The sequence below is a fragment of the Salminus brasiliensis genome, chromosome 6 (genome assembly GCF_030463535.1).
Source record: "Salminus brasiliensis chromosome 6, fSalBra1.hap2, whole genome shotgun sequence".
NCBI lineage: Eukaryota > Metazoa > Chordata > Actinopteri > Characiformes > Bryconidae > Salminus > Salminus brasiliensis.
The window spans coordinates 7,406,723-7,420,794 of NC_132883.1; the positions used below are offsets into that span (position 1 = coordinate 7,406,723).

Sequence of the window (14,072 nt, forward strand, 5' to 3'; positions counted from 1 at the left end):
ACCATGTATTTGAAATCAGGTATTTTACATTCATTTAGTGCTATTATATAATGTCAACAAAGTAAGCTAGTGGAAAGTGCAACATTTCTGGTGTTTTGTGGAATACATTGTTTCCTCCAACCATGCAATTGTACCAGTGCCACTGGCAGCAACACACTCCCAGGGCATGGATAAGCCATTCCCATGCTTCACAGTTGACAAGGTGTCTTTTGGTTGGTTGGTGTGGTGCAACAGATAACACCACTACCGGCCAGTGAGCTACCACACCATGTGGGAGGCTGGGGTTCAATTCCTGGTCTAAGTGGCTATGCTGCACTACACCAATAAGAGTCCTTGGGCAAAACTCCTAACACTACATCGGTCAGGTGTTTTTAATCAGAGGGGTGACAGTCAGATGTAAGTGGCCCTGCTTTATTTAAAGCACATGAATCTTCACAACACATGTTTATGGAAGTGTGTGCCCAGAAGAAGAGCTATAGGTTGGAAAATAAAGACAAATAAAGATCACACTAAGAGCAAGGAGTGTAATAGTCCACAAGGTCACTGAGGAACCCAAAGTAACTTAAAAGCAACTAAATGCCTTTGTCACATTAACTAATACAGTACATTGGTTAAAGAAAAATAGTTGTGTAGTGTTTTGGAATGAACAAGTCTAAATCCTGACCATAATCCAATAGAAAGGTTTGTGGAAGGGTCTGAAGCAAGCGGTTATTGGGAGAAAACCCACCAACATAACAGAGTTGAAGCTGTTTTGTACAGAGGAAGGGCTAAAAGTCGATGTGCATGACTAATCAAGTGTTACCAGAAACGTTAAGTTGCAATTATTGGTGCACAAGGGGGCACACCAGATACTAAAAACACACATTTTTGCCACTTACATATATGAAAAATGGGATTTTCCTTAATCAATTATTATTATTATTATTATTATTATTATTATAGTCAAATATTTCTATCCATTTTTTATATGGTTCTCCTCATCTACTTTTACAACTTAAAGATCTGATAAAGATTTAGGTCAAATTTATTCAGAAATGTAGAAAATTCTTTCCACCTGTGTGTGTATGTATGTATGTGTATATATATCTTTTTTTTTTTCTTTCTTCTTTTTCTTTTCTTTTCTTTACATATTTATTACACATTTTAACTTGCTCTCTGCTCTGTTCTGTGTTTTTACACCCACAATGCTATTATAAAATTTGCACTACTGGTAAATGCTAACTGCATTTTATTGCTTTGTGCTTGTACTGAGCAGTGACAATAAAGTTGAATCTGTAGTGCAAAGGTAGGAAGGTAACAAAAATAGTCTTCCGTAATATTCATTCTCGCTGACTCAGTCTGTGATCTGTCCAGTTGCTTTCAGTAGCCGAACAGTATTACATGCCTTATCGTTTTTTCCACATATGCCCAGCTTATATAGAAAAAAGCATATCTCTGTGTTTTCCAGGCTTTGACAGACGACTGCAGGGAGAAAAAAGAGCGATATGGTTTGTTTGTGTGTATGTGTGGCTTGCACATGTGCGTGTGATGGACGGTTACTCTGAGACGCCTCCAACATAAACAAGATAAATGGCATTTTCTTTTATTTACTGCAAGGTTGCCTCTACTTCATCAGCAGCAGAAGATGGAAAAAGTCTCGCACAGTGACAGGGTTGATCCGCTCTGGGTTTTAGCTGCTTCTGCCTGACACCACTATTTCAGGAATGGAGCTGTTGTCTTATTCCGGGCTGTTCGGCAGGCAGCACGACATGTGAGGGGACGCAATGTGTGTTACGGACCGTCTGTGTATGTGTGTGCGCCTTCGTGTTTTTTTTTGGTTTTTTTTTTTTTTTTAGTCTAAGGCACCAATAATGTCGAGTGACAGGCCTGTCAGGGAGTGACATCTCCCCGAGATTGACAGGCTCAGCAAGAGGAGACGAGAGGAGGCTAACGTCCTTCGTTCGCTCCTGCTGCGGCTGGAAATGACTTTTCCCTCTGCCTGCTTGTTCTTGGCTCCTGCACCGTAAGTAAAACTGGCCTCTAGCACTTGGCTTGCAGCAGGCTGGGCGACGACATGCCACCCGTGTTGGTGACTGGAGGGGCCGGTCCCTGCGGGAATGCCCAGGCACAAGCACTCCTCTCTAGGGTGAAGAGGCTGATGGCCCTGCCTGATGGTGGAGTCAAGCTCCAGAATGCCTGTGCCGTCAGTGAAGATGAGACTAAACCTCCCACGCTCTCTGATCAATAAGAGACACGAGGGAGCTGGGGACAATTAACCTCTGGGGCCAGAGAGATGAGCTGGAGAAGCAAAAGAGGGGGGAAAAAAGAAAAACATCAACAATGCGCAGCCGTCAGGATGAGGTGACAGAGGGAGAGCAGAGGCCACAGCCCCCTGAGCAAAGACAATCTTCTAGGAAGAGAGAGAGTCAGAGAAAGAAAGAGAGGGAGAGATCTATCATACCTCTTAAAAAGGGGGATGACAAATACAGTTCAAGACGACAACACAGCTTGAAGTTTCACAACATTGCGGAAACTAGAAACTCTGCCACGACTGATGGGGAGTATTCAAATGGGGATCGTTTTAGTGGCGCATTAGCAATCAGCAGGAAATACACAAACGCACAGAAATGTAAGTCGAATATTGCGGAGAGAAATGAATATTAATGGGAGACAGTGTATTTTTGTGTCATCAAAGGGGAAGGTTTGCATTACCATTCCATAATTCCATAATTTTCTTTTGTAGTGTATTAGCATATCCATTCAAAATCAAACTAGCAGAGCACTATAAATAAACTTTGCCTTTTATCAGTAATTTTGCAATAAATCAACTCAAAACCGTTATAATAAGTCATCCCCACTCCCTCAGAACCCTCCCAGATATTTACACAGAGTGCTAATACAAAGCTCAAGTGCTCATCAAAAGTGCACTCTTGCTCTCTCTCTCTCTCTCTTTCTCTCTCTCTCTTTCTCTCTCTCTGTCTCAGCCTCTTTCTCTCGAGTATCCACACAGGCACGCACGCACACACTTTCATGAATCTGTGGTGTGTGAGAGGGATTTTAAAAAGCCTAGCTTCTTGGCTTTGTTAGATTCCCATTTATGAGCTCTTCTTTACTGGTGTGCTCTGGTATATGATGACCAGCCCCAAAAAAGACGACCTTAAACTTTATCCCCCCGGATCCTGTCTGGAAAAGAAGAAAAGAGTGTTCGCAATCGCGTTAACCTGATCCCGGACGCGTCCCCGGAGCCATCATGCAGCAGGGCTGAAATCCAGCCCAGTCCTGCATCAGCACAACCCCAGAACCTTAATCCATAATCTCACTGATTCAGACCGGCCCTCGCTCCCTGACAAACACATTGACGAGGTCAGAGGTCAGCACTGTGATCCGGTCAGAACACAGTTGCCGCCTCCGTTTCCTTGTTTCGGATGTAGAGCTTCATCCGAGAGAGGAGGTCTACAGCATCAGGTTGTGGAAAAGGTCTTACGGTGCAGTGCTTTGGCAACAGCGTGAAGAATAACGTTGAAGAGGCCACATCAGACGGCGTTATGCCAGAGTTTTGCAGCAGTAATGATCGTCGATGAGGTCAGAGCTCAGCACGATGATCCAGTCAGAACACAGCTGCTGCCTCCGCTTCCTTGTTTTTGGGTGAAGAGCTTCATCCAGAGAATCAGGTTGTGGAAAAAGGTCTTATGGCGCAACGCTTTGGCGGCAGCGTGGAAAGGGTCGTTATGGAGGACGCATCAGAGCCGTTATGCCAGAGTGTTGTTGCGATAATGACACCAGCAGTGCTCGCTGATGCCTCGGTGCGTATTGAGCGGGAGCTGAGAGGTGACGCCTCATTGCTCATTAGCAACCGTGTTGAATTTTCAATAAGGTCTCATCAGTGGTGCTTTTGGGTTCCCTACGGTATTAAAACAACAACATCCAGCAGTGTGGTTTGATTATGCACTGTGGTTGTGCTCTATCATCCCAAAATGTTTCATGTTCAAAGCTGTCGCAGTGCCCAGTTGTTGGTCCTCTATAGATCTGTAAACTTTCATTATGCAAGAGTATTTTGTTATTAAGTGCCGGATGAATTCTTGGGCTGTCAAGTGAGTAATAAGAGAAATCATGATTAATAACACATATTCCTTCCTCCAGACTTCTCCATGGATTGAAAATTAAAGTGCTCATTACATTTCCATGGCCTGTTTCTGCTACCGGCAGAATCATAACATTAACTACAATAATACATGTGCCCCCTCATTTCTTCCATGGGCTCACATACTGCAGTTTAATGTCTAGTAATACACTGAAAAACACCAGACATATTGAGAGTTATCTACTCGATCATACCAGAAAAACAGTTCCACTGCTCCACAGCTCAGTGCTGGGGGGCTTTATACCCCTTTAGCCCACACCCGACATTAGCCAGGTGCTAATAGGTTCATGTTAATCTGCTTCAGAGTCCTGTTCTATTGGCAATTCTTCTCTAAAGCGACTAGACATTGTATGTGTGTGTGTGTGTGTGGGTGCTTTTGCACATATGTGTCAGCAATGGGAGCGCAACATTCATTAGAAGGGGTGTCCACAAACATTTGGACTTAGTAGTATATTTTTGTTGTGAAATAGTACGAAAAAGAGGGGACTAATGTTCCTGTAATAGCTGGTGTTAATGTGATTATTTATAAATACATGCTTTTTATAAAATACTTGATTTCAACAGTTTTTTATTTATGATTTATACATACACATATATTCTGAGTGGGGTGAGTCTGCCTGGGCAACAGCTGATATTACTGGCTTAAGGCATTAAACGCTGATGTTTATGACTGGCATTAACAGCTGGTACACTTGTAATTTTATGACTATATTTTATAGATTGGTGAGGCCCACAGTTTTGTTTCAGGAGCATCCTAAAACAGATTTAACATTGGGTTTATCCCTTCTGGGGTGACAGGGCAACGTTGGTTGGATGTTTTCTTTCTGGACCTGATTTGATCTGAACTCTCAACCTAATGCTACCTTTACTGGGCTACTAGGCTAGTGAGTTACCTGCACTTACCCAACTGCCACAGAGGTAAACGTGTTGGGCCTCAGGTGCTTTTGTTTTGCCTTTATTGTGCATCGTTGTCAGGCTGCAGTGAAACGCTACCTCGACTATATGAGCACGCAAACGTCGTGTTTTGCATGCTGACTTGACTATTGCAATCGTTGCTTTCTTGAGTTATGCTCTTTTTGTGCCTCTTTTATTGGTTAAATCTCTCTGTGTGCAACAGCAAATTTTTCTTCTGAATCAATGGCAGAATGCCCTTACATGCTTATAGTGTACTGAAATCTGTGAGAGCATAAATTCATGTTAATCATGCATTAAAAATGGAAAATCCACATATTTTTTTGTTGTTGTTGTAGTCCTTATATGTTTACAGCTGTGTAAAATTAATAAATTAATGAGTCATAAGCTTGATTAGCTTAGCTTCTCGTACTGCACACTATATTGTTTTTCACTTGAGTCTGGCTGTTCACTTGAATGTTTACATTGTGCCAAAATAAGGGCCAACAGAAACGCTTTTGGAGTAAAACCCATTGAAAGTTAAGAGGGTTTTTGCGTTACAGCAACTGTATGGATTATAATGTGCTTCAAAGTACAAAATACTTTTTACTAATAATAATTATCATTATTATTATTAACTGATTAACTGCTGTATTAGCCACAATAACTGTGTTGTTATCAGTTATTATAACACTAGCTACTCAAAAATCTCATATTAGTGCAGTCCAATGTGATTTTAAAGTTCTCCCCACACTCTAAATTCCTTCTGCTGTGAGCGAGAAACAGCGGTACAGCAGCACTGTGCTCATTTAGGGTGTTGAGGAATCGGGCTATGAGCTGCCCTGCTGAAACTGCTACACCTCCTCCTCTACAGCACATACTGCTGACTCCAGTAATATAGCAATCCTTTATCCTTTACAGTCTCTCTCTTCCCCTGTCTTCCCTCTGTCGCTGTCTCTTTTCTAATACTATCTGCCTTTGTTTTTATGTCCTGTTCCTCTTGTCCTGCTGATTTCAGTGATCTCCGACGGGTTACGAGTTCTTCACTGATCCAGACTTCCTGCAGGCTGTCCCGCGTCTGACCGAGAGCATTTTCAAAAAGTGGGTTAAAAAGATGGCGTCTCCTCAGGGGTGTTCCTCTCCTGCCCGCTGATTCATTATGCTACAGAGAGCCTCGGTAAAGACACTGCTGTGCATCCTATTAGCCGTGCCAGTCTCGAAATGAGCTGTACTGCCACAAGAGCCCACCGCGGCCCACGTTCTGTCTCTTGGCTGGGTGATCCGCTTCACTGCTGTTATTGCTTTATTTGCTTCTTATATAAGCCCTAAACACTGTCATGCAGGACACCGAGGTACCAGCAAAGGTTTATTTTATCTTAGGATGTTCAGGGTGGTGTGATTACTCGATTAAACTTGATAACCCAGTTTCAAAAATATTAATAACATTTTATTTTCTACATGAATCTGTAATCAGTTATTGCCGGTTTACATGTTCATAATGTATCTTACTTACAGTAAGATACAGAGTTGCCTGGACACCTTCATTTACATGCATTTTTTGCCACACTATTTATATATGCACTTAAACTCTTCTACATTAGGAGTCTAAGGACTTAGCACATGTCTCCTCCGATACATGTAGAGCCAGCCTCCGCCTCTTTTCATGGGGGCAGCCCACATGCTCAGAGGAACGCGCCGTGTCCCCTTGCTCCTGTAGTGGCCAGCATCACTTTGGAGTGATGAGGGGAAAGTGCACCATCTATCCACCCAGAGTGAGCATGGCCAATTGTTCTCACCCTGACTCGCTGAAGGCATTTTGGCATGGCTTGGGATCCGAACTCGCAAGCCCCAGGCCAACCACCCTTATATATACTTTTTAATGAAGACAATATAATACATAATACAAGGCATAATAAAACATTAATTCAACAGTTTAACAGTAAACCATGTTAAACAAAGTCATTCGGAGTGGCTGGATCCGCAATGCTTTTTTTCAGAGAGGAGTCAGAACTGGTGTTGTACAATGGTGGGAACATTTAAGTACTAAGAAGAACCACTTTTGGTTCCATGAACAACCATATTTGTAATAGAGAGTGATATGAATGGGTGCAACCTAAAATAGAAGAATGCATTCATTAGAAGGGGTGTCCACAAACCTTTGGAAATAAAGATGTAAGAAAAAAGAGGGGAAAATCAAATAATGCTCCTTGCTGTTGGGTCAGAAATACAGTAGCCAGTGATATAATACTTACCTGGCAGGGTAGATACCATGATCAAGAAGGTGGTTCACCCAGAGTGAGGCTCAGCCATTGCACTCCGGTTGTGCTGCCCTCTGCAAATTCCCCAAATGTGGGAATCTCGACTGGATAATTTCTGGTAGTGGGAGACTGCGTTCGCGCTCTCCCCTGATTTTTTGGGGCAGTGGTGACTCAGCAGTTAGAGTGTCGGGCTATTGATAACAGGGTTGTGGGTTCGATTCGCGGGCTCGGCAAGCTGCCACTGTTGGGCCCTTGAGCAAGGCCCTTTACCCTCTCTGCTCCCCGGGCGCTGGAGTTGGCTGCCCACCGCTCTGGGTGGGTGTGTACTCACTGCCCCTAGTTCAATAGTGTGTGTGTGTGTTCACTACCACAGATGGGTTAAATGCGGAGGATACATTTCGCTGTACATAAAACAGTGAAAAATATGTGTACCTTTATTAAGCCTATTACTTCATAAGCTTTATACGCTCTTAAAAACAAATATGCCACAACGGGTTCTTTGAGTGATGCCAACCACTTTTGGTTCCATGGACAGTCATATTTGTCATAGAGACTGATGTGAAAAACTTTTAAATTGTTAAAGAGCCTTTTAATGAAGTGAAGGTTCTTCACACACACCCCTCTATTCCAGACATGATTCTTCATGATGCTTCATGATTCTTCAGAATCCTTTGTAACCCCTTTATTTATTTGTCTTATTCAGATGTACAGCTATCATCCCATCACTTTGGATTGTAAATAAAATGGATTTATGTGTTTGCGTTATAGCCATCTTCGTCCCTATCACCTCCACTGTAAAGAGGTCAAAATCTCTGGAATGGAGCATCAGAGCTCTCTGATTGAGTTTGTTTACATCTCAATGAATGATCTTAAAGAAACCATTGCAGCATTCATTTATTATTGTTTAGTCAAGTCAATTCTTCATTGTTTGACCTTTTCCAGAATGGATTACTTGATTATTCATTACTTTTCTCGTTCGATTTGATGATTACTAATAAGATCCATAGTGACAGCAGTAAAGGAACGTCTGTGGTATGTTGTAGACCCTGTTTCCACTGCAGTGTCAGATATGCTAGAGCAGACAGTGATTTCTCATGCCAGAGCTTGTGCACTCTCTGTTGCAGCTCCCACATGTCTTTGTTTCCTGTTGAAACACATGGCTTGCTTATTCTCCCTCTTCTGCCTGCTACTCTCCGCAGATCCTACCGAGCTTTCCTGAGATGTATGACACAGATTCTGCTGACAAGCATATTCACTAGTCACTATACAGTCTCCTCTCCTTCCCTGTCTCCATCTCTGCCTCTCCTTTTTTTTTATCCCCTACCTCCTATTCACCGCCCCCCTTCTCCATCACCCCCTGCGAATATGTGTGGTGAGTGTGAGGGCTTGTGAAGCTTTGTGTTATGACACTTTGCTATTGTTTACTTTTAGAAAATGCAGCAGCCAGCTACAGAATGACCTCCTTAATATTTCACAGCCCAAGAGTTTCAAAGAACTGGTAGCATCCGTCGACACTCTCTATTGTACCGAGGCGCAAGTGTTGATGTTTCTGCCAGAATGTGTTAATATAGAATGAATATTTTAAGAATCCAAAGTACAGTTCATGCTGTTGTTAGCTGAATCACAGCAGGGAGGGGGAAAAAAGCCATTGAATCTCTCTGGTGGAGAAGAGACTGACATTTCGGTATAAAACATAGCAACAGCTCAGCCATATTTTATTTATTTACAGCTCCGTTTAGTAAACATTTCCCACTGTAGGCCTCTTCCCGTTCCTGGTAGCATCCTGAATCTGCCAGCAGATTTTAGGCCACTTTTTTAATGCAGGCCACGCCACTGTTCTCCACCTGCGCTGGCCGAACCTTGCTGAATGACACCACAAAGCTGTAAAAGGAATAAAACACATGACACGCTCATCACGATTGCCCATCTTAATTTGCACGTTCTTGGCAGTGTAAAGTAAAGCTCTTGTCTTTGTCTCAGGGAACGTGTGCTCTTTCACGCGCCAGTTTCCATTTTCACTGGCTGTGCTGTGCTCTCTGTTGGCTGGTGTATCACTTAACAGGGAGACAGAATGGGGAATTGTCATCCTTATCTGACAGTGAGAGTGTGGCGGCTTTGCACCTTTAGGGAGTCCTGGCCAAACCAGTGATATGCAAGAGTAATAGCTTAATAAAACGCTTTCAGCAGGATAAAGTATCATGATTACACCACAGCTGACTTTGGATAATGAGATGGCGGTATGGCGGTAATAAGACTTGTCATTATTGCATCTTTTCTGTAGTATATTTTGACGACATTTTATGACATTTGTATTCAGCAAATCACAGCTTTATAGATTTAGATTTAACTTTAAATGGAAGTCAGTGTGTAATTTTGCTGTAATGTAAAGAACAGCTGCCAGATTCACATTACGTCAAAAAATTATTTTTGACGTAATTGCTGGCCTGCTTAATAATGGATATTTCGTTTGTAAGATTTTTTTTTTTACCGTGGCAACAATGATAAGTTTTCCAAAAAATCTGATTGAATGTCTAGTTCCTACAAATGAGAGCCTACTAAAGAATTCGGGCATATCTTCAGCAAACAGAAGAGTTTTTTCTTTTCTTCAGTCATTTATAGATCTGAGCTGCACCACAAGGTAAACAAGGTTCAGCTTTGCTCTTCTGCAATGATCCCTCCTTTTTGAGGGAAAGCAGTCCCTCTAATTTGATAAATAAATACAATTTAAAAATCAAATACAAAGTAAATACAAAATACTTTGACAGTAAATACAAAGTTGTTGACAACTTAAAAGCATAAAAAAAGAATACTGCTGACTCTATTGGAGCTATATAGAAAAAAATGAAAGACGTAAGGGTTGATAAGTTGCAGTCTGCCTTCATCGAATATGACAAACGACCTTCCCCAAAGGCCAAAGGTGCCAGGTATCACAGTCACTAGGCAATATATTTTTGGCATTTTAGTCAATTTTTCTGTTGTGTTGTTTTGTGTTGTGTTTTGGTTGTCTGTCCAATGTGACTTTACTTTCAACTAATTACATCACCAACATTAACATGCTTAACAGGGGGTTAGCAAGCTATTGGCTATATATATATATATATATATATATATATATATGGGATTTTCTTGGGGGGTTTTTTTGGTGTTCTGTGTACTGACCCTTCAGTAAAGCATTTAGGCATGGTGCCATTTGTATGATAAATTTGTCATTGTTGCTCAGATCAGGTTTGTTTTCACTCAAAGGGGCCGTTCAGACAACAGGAAAGGGATGTGTACATGCTCTCATTAATGGGATGTAGTGTTTTGAGAAGATTAAACAATATATTGCAAATGAATCTAGCTAATATGCTAAATTTGATGCACACAATCATAGTCTACAACAATATACCTGTGCTAAGGACTGTGCTGGATTTTTGAATATTCAGTGACACAAAGTGACTTAATGTGGCATTGCCTTAATAGCTTTACCTCACCTTAATTACCTTAAAAGATAATAGCTTCAGAATCATTGTAACACTCCAGACTGTAACAGAATGAATGAATAGCATGCTGCTTTTTATAGCATTAGTTACATATCAACTTCATTTCAGTTGGATCTGGCATTTATAACATACCACCCAGAAGAATCCATTACCCTTCCAGATCAATGTAAATGCACTACAACAGGTTTGCGTCCATTGCCAGAACCTGAGCTTGATGCCCAACGATGCCACAACCATCCATGAGAACACAACTGGAATCTAAGAGCTGCTTGCTGTGTGGGAAAGATCAGCGCCAGGAGTACGCAGCTATCCCGTGTGATTATATAAGCAGTAGTTCAAAGATTCACATGCAGTAAGCACCTGCACTTTACAGTTTTTCCACCAACCAATTGAAAAGTGTGAAGGCAAGCATGTGCTTCAGTTGGTTGGTGCAGGGGGATCCAACAGCAGGCGGGAATTGGCAACTACTAACCTCAGGGAGATAATTGGGCAACAATCCCAAAAAAAAAGAAAAAAATGAATTCACACCTCAGCGGGCAGAATTCCACACATGGCACAAGTGCAGCACCTGCTGAGTCGTTGGGAACTAAAAAAATATTGGCAATTTTCAGGGGCTCTTTAGCTGTGATTTATCTGCAAGTATGATCTACCGGAGGCCCTGAATAAAACATGACCTTGTTCAACATCCACAAAGCGTTCCATTAATCCTGCTTCTGATTGTTTGAGGCTCACTACTTATCTTTTTCTACTGGATAACACTGAGCGGACTCTACTTGTATTAATGGCTTCCAGTTATAAGCTGAAGCTGGCAGTGAAAATGTGGAAACCCTAGTAATCTTTTTTGTTTTCTTCACATTTCTTTTTTTTTTATTTTAGTGAAAGTCATCGAGGATTTTTAGGAATCTGAATTGAGGTGTTTCAGTGTTTCAGCACTGTTCTCACTCTTCTCTTGGTATTGGACCAGCAGTGTTTGGTCCACTTCCATTCTCCTGTGAAGCTGCCATTTTAGAAATAGGACGTTTTTGTGTGTCAGTGACAGCATGCTTTACACGCCGCACACTCTTACTTTCTCTTTTGCTGAGAAAAGTGACGTGTAAATTAAGTGAAAAATTACCACCACGGTTCAGGCTTTGATTAATTAACTTGCCTTCTTCGTTCCAGCAAAGCAAAATGAAATTACTAGTCGCGAGAAGCTTAGAGAGAAGATTATCCACCCAAGGACTGAGATTCTTAAGTTTCCAGGGCCAGATGCAGAGCATGGTGTTGTGAGGTATGAGCACTGTTTTGAAGGTAACTGGTTGTACTCTATTTCATGATTCAAAGGCTTAATAGGAGTGATTTTTCAAAAGCCATTATTTTCTTAGTCTCTGCAACCTTCTGGATGCTCCACATGTTTCTTCGCCCCATGGTGCCCATTTATTTAGCTGAACCTGAAAGCAGTAATGAACAGTAATGTGTATTTTGTGAACCGTTTCGGAGAGAAAAAGAGGCAGCCAGCTGGAGAGGGGAAATCGGGTCAGCACTCTGAGAGCTACAGCATGAAGCTGATGTCCCTGATAAGATTTCCATCGGTGGCGACACAAAGCTGCCTCGGTGCTATCAGAAGAAGTGCTCAGCCCAATTTCTCGACACAGAATGATCAGCCATTAGTGCAGCCTTGGTGAAGAAGAAGAGGAAGAAGGAGAGGAGAAGAGCTTGATCCTGCTGTCACGCTATTAGTGACGTAAACAAGCTGAATGCATTCAGTTAAAGTTAAAGGGCCCACTCATCAGTCCCTATCCATCAGCATAATAAGCTGCAGTCTACTTTGAATTGATTGCTGTGATATCATGAATTATACAAGACTGCCAATCAGTGCACCTGAAGCCTTCGTTTTGTAGTACATGTTGGTGCTGTTAGCATGCGTACTTTAGCCAAGTTGCAAACCAAAAGCAACACAAACTAAATGATGTTATCTGATAACTTGATACTAGAGAAAGCACAGAGCTCAGAGCCCTCAGTCACAGCAAAACAGTGTCACCGCAGTACACTACCACATCAGCCGGAGTTTGCGACAGTGGGGGAGTTAACAATAGCTTATATGTTCAGCTCCGCTCAGCCAAGAGCTAAACAGTAAAAATGTTCACAGAAGTAAAGTTACAGTGCAACACTGAATTTTTTATATAAAGCTGTAAACAAAGCTGCTGTAGCTGCGATAGTACTGCAATTAGCGTGCTGACTAACTCTTGTTACCATAAACGGGAATCTCCTGACTGACTGTGTGTGCAGCCGCTCTTTATTATGTGTTTATTTATAGTGGGGAGGAAATGGCCACGCTTAGACATGGCTAACATTAGCATTTCCTCTGACAGAAGCCTAGTGTGATCACTGCATAAGTATATATACATATATTATTTATTATTAATGTAAAATAAATAAGCTCTTTTTTACCCAATTCTTCTCCCCAATTTTAGATTACTCCCAACCCACTCGTTAGTTCCCCCTATCACGTGTAATGCTCCTACCACTGGTGTAAGGACTGACACATGCCTCCTCTGACACACACACAACCCCCCATTGCCTCTTTTCAAATTGCAGCTGAGGCAACCAATGCACTCTGAGGAAAGCACCAGTTACTCAGCTCTAATGCATCGCCTAGCAGACATCTGCACTTGTGGCCTCGTTGGCTTTGGCTACGGATGGCAGGCAGCATGACCCAGGATTTAAACCAGCAATCCTCAGGCCATTGTGGCAGCGCCTTCATCCTAATCTCCACCTCCTCTATTCCCAGGCCCTATAAGTCCTCCCCACGCCACTTTATTTCCATGATAAACAATTTCACACCCATCACCATCATGCTCCTCCTTTTTTCATTGCTCCAACTGTGATTGACGGGACTGGCACAAACTTCAAAGCTACTCTGTCCAGGGCGTGGGCCACAGTCGCAAAATGGTGTAAGATCTTATTGGTTATGGCCAACTCAACCAACTCAACAGAGTGCCTGGCCTTCTAGAGCTAAACAGTGGCCTCACCGAACTCCAGCCCAAGTTCTCAATGTTCCTTCCACAACTGAGCAACTGCCCTCAGTCACAAAGCCAGAATGTAACTCTCACTTGGAGTCAGATGTTTTACTGATAACTCTGCCTTTACTAAAAACTCCACAGTAAAACAGCAGTGGTTACAGTTGCCTTTGCAGATAAAGACAGTCAGGATTAAGTCTGTTCAGCCTAGCCTTCTTTTTGATCCTCCAGTTCAGTCTCTGCACATACAGAAGCTGTTGGAGATTGTATGTTCCGTGCAGTTGCCGCTTGTTTATTTTCTGCTTCCTTTGTGTCTGGTTTC

General features: G+C 42.2%; 1 protein-coding gene and 1 non-coding gene across 4 annotated transcripts in view; both read left to right on the forward strand.

Moving 5' to 3' along the window:
• Window positions 1–14,072, forward strand: part of fibcd1a (fibrinogen C domain containing 1a) — a 106,886-nt gene that overhangs the window by 64,253 nt on the left and 28,561 nt on the right. The gene's annotated exons all lie outside the window — the stretch shown is intronic.
• LOC140557877 (U1 spliceosomal RNA) lies at window positions 7,256–7,419 on the forward strand. Its single transcript, XR_011979869.1, has one exon. It is a non-coding gene; the product is annotated as a U1 spliceosomal RNA (small nuclear RNA).